Below are 16,142 nucleotides of genomic sequence, written 5' to 3' on the forward strand. Positions count from 1 at the left end.
TGAAAAATGACCAGTAAGAAATGAAGAATGACATAGCAGAAATAAAGGATACATTGAAAGGAATAAACAACAGATTAGAGGAAGCTGAGGATCGGATCAGTGAATTAGAAGACAGGGTAGAAAAAAATCACTCAATCAGAGACCTCAAAACAAAAAACAATTAAAAAACAGGATGACGGTCTAAAGGAGCTGTGGGACACCATGAAAAGTAACAATGTTCGTATTATAGGAGTACCAGAGGAGGTCGAAAGTAAGCAGGGGTTAGAAAACCTGTTTGGTGAAATAATGGCAGAAACCTTCCCTAACCTGGTCAAGGAAAAAGTCACACAAGTTCAGGAAACACAGAGAGTCCCAAGTAAAAAGAATCCAAAGAGACCCATGCCCAGACATATCATAATTAAAGTGCCATGAATCCAAGACAAAGAAAGAATCTTAAAGGAATCTAGAGAAAAGCAATCTGTTACCTACATAGGAGTCCCCATAAGGCTGTCATCTGACTTCTCATCAGAAACTCTACAAGCTAAAAGGGAATGGCATGAAGTATTTAAGGTAATGAAAAACAAGGATCTGAAACCAAGACTACTCTATCCAGCAAGATTATCAATCAAGATAGATGGTGAAATAAAGAGCTTCCCAGACAAAAAAAAAAAAAAGGCTAAAAGACTTTATCACTACAAAACCAGCATTACAGGAAATGTTAAAGGGACTGCTTTAATTAGAAGTAGAAATAAAGAGAATGAGAATTATAGGCATAAAGAAACAAAATGGCAGTAGATAAGTATCTTTCAATAATAACCTTAAATGTAAATGGATTAAATGCCCCAGTAAAAATATATAGAGTGGCTGAATGGATAAGAAAACATGATCCAAATATATGCTGTCTACAAGAGACCCACCTCAGAACAAAAGACACACAGGATGAGAGTGAAGGGATGAAAAAAAAATTTTTCCATGCAAATGGAAATGAAAAAGCTGGGGTAGCAATACTCATAAGACAAAATAGATTTCAAATGAAGACCATAACAAGAGACAAGAAAGGGATCAATTCAACAAGAGGATATAACCCTGATAAACATATATGCACCCAATATAGGAGCACCTAAATTTATAAAAAAACTTCTAGAGGACTTTAAGGGAGAGATCGACAGCAATACAGTCATACTAGGGGACTTTAACACCCCACTGACTTCACTGGATAGGTCTTCTGGACAAAAAATCAACAAGGAACCAGTGACCCTAAATGACACACTAGATCAGATAGATTTAATTGACATTTACAGAACTTTCTACCCCAAAGCTGCAGAATATGTATTCTTCTCAAGTGCACATGGGGTGTCCTCAAAGACAGACCACATGTTAGGACACAAAACAAATCTCTACAAGTTCAAGAAGATTGAAATATCAAGCCTCTCAGATTACAATGGCATGAAATTAGAAATCAACTACAATAAAAACACCAAAAAACATTTAAACACATGGAGGCTGAAAAGCATGTTTTTAAACATGAATGGGTTACCAAAGAGATCAAGAAAGAAAGAAAAAACTTCCTGGAAACAAATGAAAATGAACACACAACAACTCCAAATCTATGGCACTTAATGAAAGCAGTCCTGAGAGAGCACTACCTCAAAAAACAAGAAAAACTTCTAATAGACTCTCTAATCCTACAACTTAAAAACTTAGAAAGAGAACAACAAGAAAAGTCCAGAGTAAGTAGAAGGAAAGACATTATTAATAAAGATCAGAGCAGAAATAAACAACATAGAGAATAAAAAAACAATACAAAACATCAATGAAGCCAAGAGCTGGTTCTTTGAAAAGATAAACAAGAGTGATGAACCTTTAGCCAGACTCATCAGGAAACAAAGAGAGAGGATCCAAATAAACAAGATCAGAAAGAAAAGAGGCGAAATAACAACTGACCCAACAGAAATAAAAGAATTGTAAGAAAATACTATGAACAACTATATGCCACCAAGCTGGACAACCTGGATGATAAATTCCTAGAAAAATACAACTTTCCAAAACTCAATCAGGAAGAGTCAGAAAGCCTAAATAGGCTGATAACTGCTGATGAAGTTGAAGCAGTAATCAAAGGGCTCCCAGCACACAAAAGCCCTGGTCCAGGTGGCTTCACAGGGGAGTTTTACCAAACATTCAAAGAAGAATTAACACCTATCCTCCTCAAACTATTTCAAAAAATCCAAGAGGAAGGAACATTTCTAAACTCTTTTTATAAGGCCAGCATTAGCCTAATTCCAAAACCAGATAAAGACACTACAAAGAAAGAGAATTACAAGCCAATATCCCTGATGAACATAGATGCTAAAATCCTCAACAAAATATTAGCAAATCGGGTTCAGCAATATATTAAAAAGAACATACACTATGACCAAGTGGCATTTATTCCAGGGATTCAAGGCTGGTACAATATTCACAAATCAATAAATGTGATATATCACATAAACAAATTGAAAGACAAAAATCACATGATCATATCAATAGATGCAGAAAAAGCATTTGATAAAATCTAATACCCATTTTTGATAAAAACTTTCAGCAAAGTGGGAATAGAAGGATCATACCTCAACCTAATAAAGGCCATATATGACAAACCTACAGCCAACATCATACTCAATGGGCAAAAACTAAAACCATTTCCCCTAAGAACAGGAACAAGACAGGGGTGTCCACTTTCACCATTCTTATTCAACATAGTACTGGAAGTCCTAGCCACAGCAATCAGACAAGAAGAAAACATAAAAGGCATCCAAATTGGAAAGAAGGAAACCAAACAGTCATTATTTGCAGATGACATGATATTGTACATAGAGAATTTTAAAGACTCCACCAAAAAACTACTAGATTTAATAAATGAATTCAGCAAGGTAGCAGGGTACAAAATTAACACCCAGAAATCGATGGCATTTTTACACACCAATAATGAACTCTCAGAAGGAGAAACTAAAAATAAATTTTCATTTACCATTGCAACTACAAAAATAAGATACCTAAGAATAAACTTAACCAAAGATGTAAAAGACCTTTACTGGGAAAACTACAGGACACTGAAAAAAGAAATAGAGGGAGATATAAACATATGGAAAAATATACCATGTTCATGGATTGGAAGAATTAACATCATTAAAATGTCTATACTACCCAAAGCAATCTATAAATTCCATGCAATCTCCAATAAAATACCAACAGCATATTTCACAGATCTAGAGCAAACACTTCAAAAATTTATCTGGAACCAAAAAACACCCCAAATAGCCACGGCAATCTTGAGAAAGAAGAACAAAGTTGGTGGGATCACAATACTAGATATCAAGTTATACTACAAAGCCACTGTAACCAAAACAGCCTGGTACTAGCACAAGAACAGACATGTAGATGAGTGGAACAGGACAGACAACCCAGAAATTGGCCCATGCCGTTATGGTCAGTTACTATTTGGCAAAGGAGGCGAGAACATACAATGGAGTAAAGATAGTCTCTTCAATAAACGGTACTGGGAAAATTGGACAGGTACACATACAAAAAAAATGAAACTAGACCACCAACTTACACCTTACACAAAAGTAAATTCAAAATGGATAAAAGACTTAAATGTAAGACATGAAAGCATAAAAATCCTAGAGGAAAACATAGGCAGCAAAATCTCAGACATCTCTCATAGCAATATGTTTGCTGATACATTTCTTAGGGCAAGAGAAACAAAGGAGAAAATGAACAAATGGGACTGCTTCAAAATAAAAAGCTTCTGCACAGCAAAGAAAACCATCAACAAAATGAAAAGGGAGCCCACTATATGGGAGAACTTATTTGCCAATGACACATCTGATAAAGGGTTAATATCCAAAATATATAAGGAACTCATACAACTTAACAAAAGGAAGACAAATAATCCAATTAAAAAATGGGCAAAGGACCTAAACAGACACTTCTCAAAAGAGGACCTACAAATGGCTAAGAGACATATGAAAAAATGCTCAACGTCGCTAATTATCAGAGATGCAAATTGAAACCACAATGAGGTATCACTTCACACCAGTAAGAATGGCTGCCATCAGCAAATCAACAACTGACACGTGCTGGTGAGGGTGTGGAGAAAGGGGAGGCCTGGTACACTGCTGGTGGGAATGCAGACTGGTGCAGCCACTATGGAAAGCAGTGTGGAGTTTCCTCAAAAGATTAAAAATTAACCTGCCATTTGACCCAGTGATCCCACTTCTAGGAATCTATCCTAAGGAACCCGAAACACCAATCAGAACATAGCACCCCTATGTTCATAACAGCACAGTTTACAATAGCTAAGATCTGGAAACAGTCCAAATGCCCATCAGTAGATGAGTGGATAAAAAAGCTGTGGCACATTCACACCATGGAATACTATGCAGCTGTAAAAAAGGAGGGTCTTTTATTCTTTGGCGCAGCATGGAGGGAACTAGAAAGTATTATGCTAAGTGAAATAAGCCAATCAGAGAAAGACAAGTACCACATGATCTCACTTATATGTGGAACATAATAAACAAAATAAACTGATGAACAAAATGGATCCAGAGACATAGAAGCTTGGAACAGACTGAGGGATCTCAGGGGGAAGGTGGGGAGGGGGGAGTGGGTGGGGAGAGATTAATCAAAGAACTTATATGTTTATAAGCATAACCCATGGACACAGACACTGGTATAGGGAAAGCCTGGGGGTGGGATGGATGTGGGGTGGAGGGGATCAATGGGGATAAAAAGGAGACATCTGTAATATTTTCAACAATAAAGATAAAGAAACTTAAAAAAAAAAGAAGAAAAAACCCCACCAGAAAACAATCAGAGTTCTGAAATTCATACACATATAATGAGTATATAAATACCAGATACCTCTGCCTACCTACTTGGTTCTAGCTGTATATTATGTCACACCCACCTTTCCCCCCCTTTTCAAAGCAAGTTCTGAAGTTCATTTTAACCAGATTTCTCTTGTAAAAAAAAAAGGACAGGTATCTATCTCTCAACCTGGGCTCTTGTTCCATGGCAGCCTCCAAGTATTTTTAGTTCCCCGAATTAGAAAAAAAGGCCTATCTTCATGGCCATTATCCTTTCCTGCTTTCTGTCCATTCACCACTGCATAGTAACCCAGCTTTGCACTGCTTTTAACGTAGACAACCGTAAGGGAAGATATAGAATCAACTCAACTCTTGCGAACATTTCTCTTTAAAAATCTATCAGAGCCTGGTCTGGCGTGGCTCAGCGGCTGAGCGTCGACCTAGGATCCAGGCAATCGGGGTTCGATTCCTGGTCAGGGCACATGCTTGGGTTGCGGGCTCGATCAATGACTCTCTCATCATGGATGTTTCTATCTCTCTCTCTCCCTCTCCTTTCCTCTCTCTGAAATCAATAAAAAAGATATATTAAAAAAAAAATCTATCAGAATAGACTAAGGTATGCTCTGATATCTACAAATCACAAAATATCAGCAGCTTAAGACAATTCATGTCCATCCTGAATGGCAGTATGGATCCTACAGGACCCAAACAGACGAAGAAGCCACTGGCAGCTGCACTAGAGAGAAAAAGACAGTTCTGGAGGATTTTACACTAATAGTTAAATGCTCAGTTAGGAAGTGACCCATCGCTTCTGCTTGTAAAGTATTGACCAGCACTAGTCACATGGTCAGACCCAGTACCAGGGAGGCGGAGTACACAAGAAATATTCTGCAGTACGTGGGTAATTGCTTTCACAGGAAGAAACCGTGGATGGCAAAACCACTGAGCACCCCCACTCCCGTTCTGACTTTGAATTAACATGTGCTGCCTTTTTGTGGTTATGCTCAGAAATGTAGATATCTGCTCTAGTAAGCACGTATGATCATTAGACCTTTTTGCTTTTCTTTAATGAATAGTAAAAAAAAAAAAAAAAAGGCAAAAAAAAAAATCGGTTGTCCACAAGACTTATTTAAACACAATACTTGGGGTTTACTCTTATTTTTCTTACCAATGATAGCAAGTAAGTAGCACCAGGATTCAGCGACTGTAGTAGTTTGCTTTGCTTAGTCTACAGTTCACTGAAATTAGTCAGCTCCGGAGGGGGTAGGTGTGGGTGACTGGATGGCCAGTTTCAACCCTGAGAAGGAGGTTGGCTCCTTCAGGTGAGGCTGTTCTGGAAGGGGCTTTCTCATGGTAGGAGTAACCAGGGCTGGGGGGGAGGGGCAAGGGTGCTTCTGCTTCTGCTCCTGCATGTATTAACATAAGGGCCTCTGGTGCTCTGCAGGCAACTTTCTTTGTTTTTTTCTTCTCTGCAGGCAAGGTAGAGGCAACCGTGTAGAGCTCTGCAGCCAGCAGCCCAGAGAGAAGCAGCTATGGAGCCCAGCTGAAGTGAGCCGGTCTCCTTGAACCTGCCCCAGCCCTGGTGCCACGTCTCTGTCCCAGCGCTGAGGTAAGACCCCTTGAGTCCCAGCTTGAGGACAGAGAAAGCAGAATGCCTCTAGCTGGGGTGGTGGTGGTGGTGGTGGTGGTGGTGGTGAGTGTGTGAAAGGCTCCTCTAAGGCTCAAGAAAGAAGGAGCAGTTGTTCCCGGTTAAGTCAAGCATCTGCTTCCACCTCAGCCCACTGGGAGGCAAGGTCATTTGGTGGCCAGAGGCTTTGATTTTTCAGAGCAGGTCTTTTGGAATCTTTATAGGGAGTTGTATTTACCAAATTGCTGGTGAAATTTGAACTCCAAAGGTAGTTAAATTTATTCTCTAGGTAAGACTGCCCCTGATTCAGGTGAATGCTTAACTTAGGTGCACCTGTTTGGTTCTGCAAGGGAAGTCGAGCTCTTAGGAACCTCTTTCTCTCTGTTGGTCTCTCTCTGTCTCTCTCTCCAACCCAAGAGAAATAGAGTAGCAGAAAATGTGTGGGGGAGATTATTGCAAAATATTCCACTAAGATCACTAAAAATGTCTTTAATCACCAAGATCATTCTGATTATAAAGGTAACATGTGCTCATAGGACATTTGGAAAACTACTGATGTGGAAGAAAATAAAACATGCTTGAAATCCTACTGCTGTTAACAATCCTGGTGGTTTTTATTAAGGTTACTCTTTAAGCCTCTATAGCATATTCACTCCTCTTGCATGGAGGTAGAGAAGTGGGGCAGATAGAACACTCAGGAGGCAGGAGAACTGGTTTCTAATCTGGAAGCTCTTGAGAGCAGATTTTTAATATCCAGGAATTTGGCAAACTGGTTGCTAAAGACTGTTCGCAGCTTGAAATTGGCCATGGTGGGAAAATTTACAATGTGGACATTAGCCAGTGCTACAAACCAGAGCTGTTTTATTTTGGAGATTCAGGTTACCAGCACATCTCTGGTTCCAATGCTTGCTCTACCACCAACAGGCTCGGTGTCATGGGCAAGTCACGCCACTGGGGCATCTCTCCACTTCCCCTCCTGTGAACAGGAGGTGCTCTATAAGCCTTTGTTAAATGAATGAATGAGGGTGAGATTTCTGTTCTTATTATCCCATAAGACAGTAGTGAGGGTCCCATAAGATTGTGAAAATGAAATGCTTTGCATGTGGTGAGGCTCCCTGGTGATGGAGGGAGGAGTTTTAGTTTATTGGTAAACCTTTGGTTTACTGATGGAGGGAAGTGGCTGGCATTTCCCCCATTGGTTCTTGCTACTTGGAGGAATCTGTGAATTACTGACATCCTTTCATAAGGGGCAGATGAAAACTCTCCATTTACTGACCAACATCTGGGGCAAATTTCCTTGCTGGTAAAATCAAGAAGTCGGTCAGAGAAGTGTGAGCAGGAAGCTCCAGCGCTCCCAGTTGTGAGAGCCAAGACTGAAGTCAGAGCTTTTGACTCATAAGCTCTAATGGGGGGTTTAGAGGAGGGAGGAGAAGGGGCACTTCCTGCCAAATGTGACATTTAAACAAAGGCCTCTTTCTTCAAGGCCCTTCTGTCAGCAGATTAGAGCTAATGAAATTAGCATAATGGAGCCCCAGTTTCTGCCCTCTCCCTCCACTTTCTGAACATCTTGGTTCCTTCTCCTCACCTCTTTCCTGGATCCTGGAGAGGATGAGAGAAGGTGAGGCATCTGTTAAGCACCAGTTGACTATAGAATTGTAGTTCAGGAAATTATAAGGGTGGAAAGGACTATAGAGGCCATCTGGTCCCACACACTCATTTTAAGAAGCCAGGTCACACAGCTGGTGATTTCATGACTGAGGCGAAGGTCTGTGCTCCTGGAGAGGTGGGGAACCAGGCTGAGGGGATGGGACATTGCTCCACAGGCCACCTGTTTGCTCACTGAGCCCTTGCATACTGCTGGTAAGGAAGTATGGTAGATGGTCTTTGGGTGCCAGCTCTGCCTCTACCCTTCTCAGACCCTCCCCTGCATCTGCTTCCACAGCCTCATTGCACTTCATGAGGTGCCCCTCTGGAGTGCTAGAGACTAAGCCCCCTTTCTTATCAGGGATCTGGTTTTCTAAGCCAGTGAAATCAGCTGAGATCTTAATCTGGGGACCTTTAGGTGTATATAAGGGGAAGGGAAGGGTGTTTGAGCTCATGATAGCTCCAGGCACTGTGCTTTGTGCTCTGGCTGAATGATCTCATTTAATTTTGCAATGACCTAATGAGGCAGGTATTTCTATCACCTTGTGTCAGAAGTTTACCTCTTGCAGAGGTAAAGAGACTTGCCTAAGATTTCACAGCTCATAAGCAACAGAGATGTAAACTAAGCCTGTCTGTAACCTCCACAGCTTCTCGAAGTTAGTGAGTGCTTTTTACAGCAAGTACTCACCTACATGGGTTGGAGTTTCCAAGTCAAGTTTCAATAAGTAGGTTCCCTTTCTTCAAGGAACATCGTTCCATCTTTGAAGCTACCTGAACAGTTGCAGCTCAAAGTTCTTGGAGCTTTACAAAGGGCCACACTGTTCCAGTCAAGCTCAATGGTTCTTCCGTGTACAGTAAGATAGCATCAGAGCTGGGGCCATCCAGAGTCCTCTAGAGTAGTTTCCTTATTCATGTGGTGTCGTCCCAGGAGTGAGGATGCATGCTGGTGGCCTCATGTCCCTCAGCTAGTTAGAATCAGGGGCTTTCTCAGCCTCTGGACTGTCAGCGCTCTGAGGTGGATCATACTCAGGTGGGTCTGTTCGGTTTTCATCTGGGTTTGAGTAAGATTATTCCTTTGGCAAGAGGGATTTAATTCAATTCCATAAATATTTACTGAAAGCCTACTGTGCCCACCCAAATATCCCAGCCTGTATGCAAAAGGAATTCTGGCTCATCGCTGGGTATACAGGTGTGACAATGGGAGGAGCTCCCTACATCAAGATTGTATATTACATATATCATCCTGTAACTACTCAGCTCCAATCTTTTGCAAGAATTCTAAAGGGGGAAATCATGTCTCAAGTTGTTCTGTGTGTCCCAGGGTTCCTAGACTTCTGAAAATAGTTTTAAGTGCTCAACTTGCTAACTGGGGTCACAAAGCAACAAACGGTGGGGGTGGGTTGGGGTCTTTGGAAGACCCTTGCAGAGGGGTGGGGCCAAGGGGAGGAGGCAGCATGGTGGATTAAGTGAATTGGGTAGGCATTGATAAATCAGGTAGGTGTATTTTCCTGTGGAGCTGGGGTGGATGGGGGGAGCTGAATGTACAGTTTTGTAGACAATCAAGAATCCTATCCATCAGTGGCACCTGATCCACTTCAGGAGAAAAATCTCCATTCAGCAGGGCACTCAGAATGCTAATCAGGGTTGAAAGAGTTCTTTGGAAAGCTTGATGGTTGGCCTCCACATCTTACATCTGAGGAAATAAAGGCCCAGACAGGGGGAGGGTCTATGACACAAGTGAAACTGGAGTCTGCTCTTCTGAATGTTTGATCAGGGTCCTTCACACCAATCCTTCCCTCCTGCCCCTCTCGATGTCCTGCCTCCCATGCCCAGGCTATCACTAATCTACTTTCTATTGGTAACTGCATTTTCTAGAACTTTTTGTAAATAGCATAATACAGCATGTGCTCTTCTTATGCTCAGTATAATTCTACTGATATTCATTTATGTTATGTGTATCAATAGTTCATTCCTTTATTGCTGAATAGTATTGCATTGTATGAATATACCACAATTTGTTTATCCATTCACTTGTTGACAGATATTTGCGTTGTTTCCAGTTTTTTGGCTATTAAAGTAAAGCCACTGTAAGTGTTTGTGTAAAAATTTTGTGAGGACATATTCATTCTGTTCTCTTGGGTAAATACCTAGGAGTAGAATGACTGGATCATATGGTAGGGTATGTTTAACTTTTTAAGAAGCTGCCAAACTTTTCTAGAGAGGTTGTACCATTGTACATTCCCACCAGCAGTGCCTGAGCGTTCCAGGTGCTCCACTTCCTTGCCAACACTTAGTATGTTCAGTCTTTTTAATTTTAGCTATTGTAATATGTGTGTGGTGCTATCTTATTGTGGTTTTATTTGCATTTCCCTACAGATTAATTGTTTATCATATTTTCATGTGTTTATTTGCCATCTGTGTATTTCCTTTGGTGAAATGTCTGTTCAGATCTTTTAAATAAAGATCTTTTAAATAAACCCATTAAAAAAAGGGTTATTTGTTATCTTATGATTGAATTATGAGTTCTTTATATATTCCACAGACTAGTGCTTTATTGGAGATGTTTGCAATATATTTTCCAATTCTGTGGCTTGCATGTGGTGGGTTAGGGTTAGGGTTACAATTTAGTTGAATAAGTGCTATGCACAGGAAGTATGAAGGAAAGTCAGTAATCTTAGGTGAAGTCAGGGAAGCTTCTTGGAGGAGAAGGTATGTGAACTGAGCCTTAAAGGAAATTAAAAGTTAGCTAGGTGGGGAAAGGACAGTCTAGGTAGAAGTTTGTATGTGCAAAGGCAAGGAGATATAGAATGTCAGGTGCATGCAAAATTGTAAATATGATTTGAGCACTGAGGTTTTGGAATAGAAGGACGTGGACTAGAATCCCAGCTGCCCCACTTACTGGCTGTGCACTCCCCCCCCCACCCCCCCTTTTTTTAAAGAAAAACCCCAAACACTTTTTTATTTGGAAACAATGATAGATTCACAGAAAGTTGCAAAGATAGTACGGAGGTGCCTGGTGCATCCTTTATTTAGTTTTTCCCAATGACTTCATCTTACATAATTATAGTACAGTATCAAAACCAGGAATATGAGATTGTTACGATATGTGTATGGTTCTGTGTCATTTTCTCTAATGTGTAGATGAGTGGAGCTATCACTGCAATCAAGATACAGAACTGTTCCATCACCATAAACATCTCCCTCATGCCACCCCTTCATTGTCACACTGGTCTGGCCCCCTCCCCTATTTTTCATTTGTATGATTTTGTCATTTTGAGAATGTTCTATAAATAGAATAATACAATATGCAACCTTCTGAGATTAACTTGTTTTCCTTCATAATAGTGCACTTCATTCAGGTACATCCAGGTAGTTGAGAATATCAATAGTTTGCTCTTTTTATTGCTGAGTGGTATTTCATGTATGGATGGACCACCCACCATTTTACTATTGACCCATTGAAGGACATTTTGGTTGTTTTCAATTTTTGACTGTTACCAATAAAGGTGCTATGAACAATCATGTACAGGTTTTTGTGTAGACATATATTTTTCCTTTTTCTGGGGTAAATGCCCAGGAATGCAATCTCTGAGTTGTATGGTAAGTATATTGTTAATTTTTAAAGAAACCGTCAAACTCTTTCTATAGTGGCTGCACCATTTCACATTCCCACCACCGATATAGGAGCAATTCACTTTCTCCACCTCCTTGCCAGCATTTGGTGGTGTCATATTTTAACTTTAGTTGTTCTAATAGGTGGGCAGTGGTATCTCATTATGGTCTTAATTTGCATTTCTCTAATGGCTAGTTGTGTGACTTTTACTCTTCTTGTCACTTAGGTCTGGCTGTGTGACTAGACCTCAGCCTGTACTTTTTATTTTATTTATTTATTTATTTATTTAAAAATATTTTTATTGATTTCAGAGAGAGGAAGGGAGAAGAAGAGAGAGAGATAGAAACATCAATGATGAATGAGAGTCATTGGTCAGCTGCCTCCTGTATGTCTCCGGCTGGGGACTGAGCCTGCAACTCAGGCATGTGCTGTGCCTGGGAATCAAACCATGATCTGGATCGTAGGTTGATGCTCAACCGCTGAGCCATGCTGACCAGGCTCAGGCTGTACTTTTTAAATGTGAGAAGCAAGAGGACCTAGTGCTGACAACCCTCTTCCCACCACTTCTGGAGCTGCCCTGGGAGTCTGATTCCTTTATCCTTTGACCAGGTTAGCCAGTTACAGGAAGTTCTTCCTTCTTCACTGTCCTGGGTGGCTCCAGGAAAGTAGTATTTTATAGAGATGTGTATATTGTTTTTCCCGCAGATGAACAAAAAAACCTGTAAAGTGTTAATTTTTTAATGTGCTGTTGGGTAAGTTTTCTCTACCTGGGCCCTTCCTGGTGCCAGTGTTTCAACATCTCTGCCTGGTAGCTGAAGTGAATAACCCCTGGAGTTGACCCAAGATGATCGTTTTCTCAATGTCAAGGTCTGAAGTTTCAAGGGAAGCTGCCATGGCCTTGGGCCCTTTCTACGCAAAGTGCTTTCTATATACTAACTCATTTAATTCCTCCAAACAATCCTAAGAGTTACGTACTGTTAATATCTCAATTTTGTAAAGGAGAAAACAGGCACAGAGGGTTGTCATAACTCATAGTTACTGAGTAAGTTGGGATTTGAACCCAGATGGCCTGACACTCAAATCTGTCCTTTTATTTCATTATGCTATAATACCTTATGGATATGCACCCCAACTGGGGATTGAACCCCCACCCTTTTGGTGTATGGGACAATGCTCCAACCAGCTGAACCACCTGGCTAGGGCTCATTATACAGGTATTTAAAAACAACTTTATAGTCCATGACATTGACTTGCTTTAAGTGTAAATTCAGGGTTTTTTAGTAAATTTACTGAGTTGTGAACCATTAGCACAACTCAGTTTTAGAACATTTCCATCATCAGTGGGGTCATCCTTACATGGAAAAAGCAAGAAAATTATTTTTCATGAAAATAATTTCATAATTATATTTTCTGGAATTAGTTCTGTGTTCCCAGCAGGAGGATCTCCTTAATTTAATTCACTTAGTATTTACTGAGAGCCTGCTGGAGCCCACAGCTGGGATAGGTGCAAAAGGGAATAAAGGGATAAATGACTGGAGATGGCTACGTCCCTGCAGCTGACAAACGTCCTACTCAAGATACTGTTAAATGCAACCTACTTGTTTGTCTGGGTCTTCTGGCAGCTGCTGCCCAGTTGGTTTTTACCCTGTGGCTCTTAACTGAGGACCAGGCAAGGGCCTTGCTTTTGCAGTACGGGCATACATCGTTTTATTGTGCTTTGCTTTATTGCGCATCACAGATGTTGTGTTTTCTACAAATTGAAACATTTGCTCTACTGTTGTGGTCTGGAACCGAACCTGCAATTCCGCGAGGTATGCCTGAACTGGCATTGCACTGACAATATTGGCTGAGCAGAAAGGGAAATGTACTCTCCAAGATCTGCAAACAGCTCTAGGCTTTGGCAAGCCTGGATGCAGGATTTGGGAAGAGAAGAAAGTGAGTGTGCTGTTTAGGGTACAGAGATTCGACAGGTGGAACTGGGGTGAAGATGCACTGAGGGAAGAAAAGAGCTCGAGCAGAATCAGGGCAGCAGGCCTGGGCAAATTCGGGGAGTAGTGGCACAGGAGGTAGCGTACAGCTGAGTGGCATATTTGCATGTGGTGGGGCATTGCTTGGAGGTTTGGGGGTGAGGAGGGAGTGCAGTCTTATATGCTAGACTGAGGAATTTGGACTTAGTGGGGCAAACCTGGAAGACACCATTTTAAGTCTCCCAGGAAGGGCATGATTATTCAGAGCTGGACTTGGGAGAGTAATTTTGCGGTGCGGAGAGAGAGGGAAGCAGGCATGGGTTAAGAGGCTATCATGAGGGTGCTGATATTAGGTGATGTGGACTTGGTTTGGGCAGAGGTGGTGGGGAAAGGAAGGAAGTGGGTAGGAGAGAAGATTCTGCCAGGTGAGGGGAGAAAATCTCTCTGTCCCAACCGCTCCTACCTGCCTTGCCCACTTGCCTGTTGCACTTCAACCAACCCCTCAAAGTCTGTCGAAAGCCAGACTCAACAGCCCCCCCTTCCATGCTTTCCCCTTGCCTGGCATGCTTTTCTGTCCCCTCCATTTCTCTTTGTCCCACTCCTCTTGCCAGGAGGAAGGAGAGGAGCCAGAAAAAGCCAAAGCCAAACACAACACTGTACGTATCCTTGGAAGGCAGTGCCATGGAGGGCAGTGGTGAGAAATTTTCAGAGAGGGTGGCTGGCAGTGCCAAGTGCTAAAGAGGTGAGTGAGGATGGGCACCGAAGAAGGCCTGGGGACTCAGGCCTGGTACAAGCATGAGGCCAGGTGTAACCTTTAAGGAGGCCCTCACACTTGGGTGCCAACACTATACTTGCACAAAATGAGAGTGAGGGTCTCCTTAATTTTATACTCTAAATACCTCCCTTGACTCACTGTAGCCTTGGACTACATTCCTGGAGGGAACTGGTATTTGGGAGGATGCTGGTGACCTTGGGAAAGAATTAGACTGTAAAGGACCATTTACTGAATGATACCTACCAAGTATTACCTTAGGGACTTTTACATAGATTATTTTAGTTATTTCTTATAAGAACTTTTGAAAGTGTATGCCATTATCACATTTTCCTGATGAGGAGACTGAGGCCCAGAGAAAACAAATGGCTTGCTTAGGCGTGCACCGTCACTAACTGGTGCTGCTGGATCTGAAGCCTGTGTTCTTCCTCCACACCCCATGTTTCTTTAGTCTTTCATGTTGACTGTGTGCCTTGATGCCAGGCACTATTTTCTGTATTTATACTATATTTTATACTATATATTATACTATATTTTCTGATATAGTATAAGCAAAGGAGACAAACCCCACTTGTTCCCCTGTCTGTGTGGGGCGATGGGCTCGCTCCCAGTAAGGCCTCCTGTCACAAGTGTCTGTGGGCTGCCTGTGGTGGCTGCTGTGTTTTTTGGTTGTTGCTGAGATGAAATCCATGGCCCAGTTTATCCCTCAGCCACTAAGTCATATGGACTCCTTCTCTCTGCTGGGCTTTGAGCCATTTCACCAAAATTACCCATAGGCAATATAGTTTATGATGCAGGAAGCATTGTCCCTCACCCCCCTTACCTCCCAAGCAGGTCTTATTCAGTTCCTTGATTTAGCCCTGATAAAGTCAAGTATTTTGGCTTCCTCTGCCCCTAGCCCCAGTGAGAAATTTGGACCCAGTGTTTTCACTTGTCACTTTAGACTGTTTGCCAGAGTTTGCGGAAAAAGGCCTGGATTATTAATGTCCTTGCCAGGAACAGCTGCACCCTGCCAGGTTGTCATGTGATCCCTCTGAAAAGCCCTGAGCTGCAAGGCCCACACACTCTCAGGCTCATTGGCTCAGGTGGGAAATGTGATCCTATCCTACAGAAACTGCACACAGTCCAGGAGGGCAGAAGGCAACTTGGGAGGGACTGATCAGGGACTCACCTAGGAATTTGCAACAGCACAGTGAACGTCCTGGGGGGCCCCACAATTTTTGAAGGTCTTTCTAGTCTGATGGCCCCCTCCCCCATAAGATAATAATAAGGATATTAGTAATCAATTTAGTAATATTTAGAGATGCATTATTCCTTACAGTGGGCGCTATGCTGGACACTTGAAATACATTACAGGCATACCTGAGAGATATTGCGGGTTTGGTTCCAGGCCACCATAATAAAGCGAGAATCCCCATAAAACAAAGCGCAATAAAATGAGGTATGCCTATAGTTTAATTCTCAGAACAAGTCTTTGAGGTGGGGCTTGTCACCTCAATTCAATGGATGAGTAAATAGCCTCTGAGAGATTAAGAGAATTACCCAAGATCATGCAGGTGGGATTTGAACCCAGTTCTGTCTCGTGTTCCTTTCAGGATTTTGTAAACCACCAGACACAGAATCATATTTTCCTTGCTCACTTTCAGGTTATCCCTGCAGCTATCTCAACTCTGTCTCTCATCTTTGTCTCTTC

The 16,142-nt window shown here is 41.7% G+C and overlaps 1 protein-coding gene across 6 annotated transcripts in view; it reads left to right on the plus strand.

Moving 5' to 3' along the window:
* The window catches only part of ST6GAL1 (ST6 beta-galactoside alpha-2,6-sialyltransferase 1), a 114,836-nt gene that overhangs the window by 26,416 nt on the left and 72,278 nt on the right, over positions 1-16,142 (plus strand). For 5 of the 6 annotated variants that reach the window (XM_081137625.1, XM_081137627.1, XM_081137630.1 and 2 more), the window contains one exon: positions 6,302-6,435. The exons of the other annotated variant lie outside the window; for it this stretch is intronic. The gene's annotated coding sequence lies outside the window, so the exon portion shown is untranslated. The remainder of the gene's footprint in view (positions 1-6,301; positions 6,436-16,142) is intronic. 6 annotated transcript variants of the gene reach the window in all.

Source organism: Miniopterus schreibersii (genome assembly GCF_964146895.1).
Source record: "Miniopterus schreibersii genome assembly, chromosome: 5".
NCBI lineage: Eukaryota > Metazoa > Chordata > Mammalia > Chiroptera > Miniopteridae > Miniopterus > Miniopterus schreibersii.